The sequence below is a fragment of the Arachis ipaensis genome, chromosome B06 (genome assembly GCF_000816755.2).
Source record: "Arachis ipaensis cultivar K30076 chromosome B06, Araip1.1, whole genome shotgun sequence".
NCBI lineage: Eukaryota > Viridiplantae > Streptophyta > Magnoliopsida > Fabales > Fabaceae > Arachis > Arachis ipaensis.
The window spans coordinates 29,038,387-29,040,719 of record NC_029790.2 but is presented as its reverse complement, the minus strand read 5'-3'; positions in this window follow the sequence as shown (position 1 = coordinate 29,040,719).

Here is a 2,333-nt window from a genome sequence, read left to right as displayed (position 1 = left end):
TCAATCTTTATAATTTTTTTAGTTAACAATTTATTAATATTTATGTTTTAAATATTTTTTTCCCTCTTGTCTTTTATTTGACCTTTTGAAATATCTATTTGCCGATAAGAATATAATATTATTATTTAAACTACGAATTTATTATTCTCACTTTTACGTAAAAATAACATTCATTGCATTGAGGCTTTATCACAGATTCACAGTTGTCTTTGAGTTAATTATTTATTTTTTGTAAACGATTTTATCTTATTCTGTCATACTACTAAGAAAGATTGTCAAAGTTTCATTAGAATCCTAAAGGTTTATAAGAAAGTAAGTGGATAAATGGTAAACTTGAATAATTTTTTTGTCTTCTTTAGCAAGAATATCTTAGAACCTATCCGAAACCATTTCTCAAATACTTTTCTAGTGCCTCATGTGAAGAATCAGAATAAGTATGTGGGGTTACTAGCAATAATTCAAAAATTTAAAAGAGCTACTTTCAGCTACATAAAAAATAAGATGAATAACAAATTGCAGTAATAGAAGATAACTCTTCTCTCAATCTCGGAGAACGAAGTTCATATCAAAGTTATTAGAGATGCTACTAGATGAAATACAAAGAGTCAGTGTAATTTTGGTAAAGTCAAAAAAGGTCAAAAAGGATAATGCATTGGATTAGCTAGCAGATTATATGTAGACTGAATGAGCAAAAGGGTTTTAATTTTAAGGATTTAAAAGCCTTCAATCTTGTCATGCTAGCAAAGTAAAGTTAGATACTTTTAACTCGTCTTCACTCTCTAATTTACAAGATGCTGAATAGTAAATATTTTAAGACTACTATTTTCCTAAATGTTGAGGTGGGAACCAAACCCTCTTAAGGTTGGGAGAGCATTTAAGGAAGAAAGATTTCGGAGAAAGAGATTTTATGGAAGGTCGGGGAGGCAATCTGATCAGAATTAAAGATGATTTTTGGATACAAGAATTCGTGGCTATTATCCAATACCTTATTCCTAATATAGATTATATTCCAACATGGGTCTCTAAATTTTTTCCTAATGGTGAATGAAATCAACAACTAATCATCGACATTTTTAATCCAGCAGTAGCAGAAGCAATTTTACATACAAATATCCAGAGAGATGAGGATAGTTACATGGACAATGGAACAAAATGGAAAGTATTCTATTGCATATGGTTACAGAATCTCTTTCCAATTCAATCATCCTCCTCTGGAGTTTTTTCTGGAGCAGTGCCAAGTAAAAGTACTCTGGTCTAGTATCTAAAATTTGAGGAACCAACCCAAAATAAGAAATTTTTTGTGGAAACTAATGCATAACGCTCTACCTATGAAAAAGAAAATCAACTTCACGAAAAATGCGTCCAGATTGCCCCGGTGTGGTGCAAAGAATGAAACAGTTTACCATTATATTTTGTCTTGTCTAGACTATATGGAAGCTTGGAGGTTGATTGGACTGCCCACTCCATCATCAAACATTAAATCTTGGTGATGCTGGGTTGAAGTTCTCGATAAGACGAGAAGGAGCAAAGATGGTGGAGACCAAATGGAGCTGATGACCAATCTCATGTGGCTGAACTAGAAGGCTCAAAATTATTTCATTTTCGATGGATGCCAAAAACCCTTTCTTCTAGCATTGAAAAAGCCCGAAGGTTGCTAATTTCCCCCAACTTAGAGAATTATATTCTAAAATGAGTGTTAGATTTCTTGTGGTGGATTTTTTTCATTTTTGTCCTTATTGCATTTAGTTCTATTGGACCAACATTTTCATTAATGAAATAACTACCTTCAATAAAAAATATATTAACCAACATAAAATATTTACAAATAGAATCCCGTTTTTTATTTCTGAAAAATCAATAATTAAAAGTTTGCCCCTCTATTTTTGCTTTTTGCACATTATATCTATTGTTTGAATCACAATTTCAAAGAGATGAGACATTTGCCTCTCTTAGAGTTCTTGCCATATTCTCGTCCCATCCCCATAGCTATTACCGCGACTGTTGCCACCGCCGCTTGCACTCAACACCGTCACCACTCCTTCTACCATCGCCACACTACACTTTCTGAGCCCTATACGTTGTGCTTTGTTTCTGCCCTTGCAAACTACATAGATTTCATTTTTTAATTGCTTTTTTCTATGTTTTCTTTTGTGAATTTGGATGTTTTTCTACTATCTTTGCACCATAATTTTTATTTTATTTTATACTTTTGTCCCTTTTTTTTTTCTTTTTCAAAACAAAATTGCTATATGTTGTTGAAGATATCTTAATACATTTTGTGAGACATAAGCTTGAAGGATACATCATGTAAAGTTGTCTATTTTTATCAATTC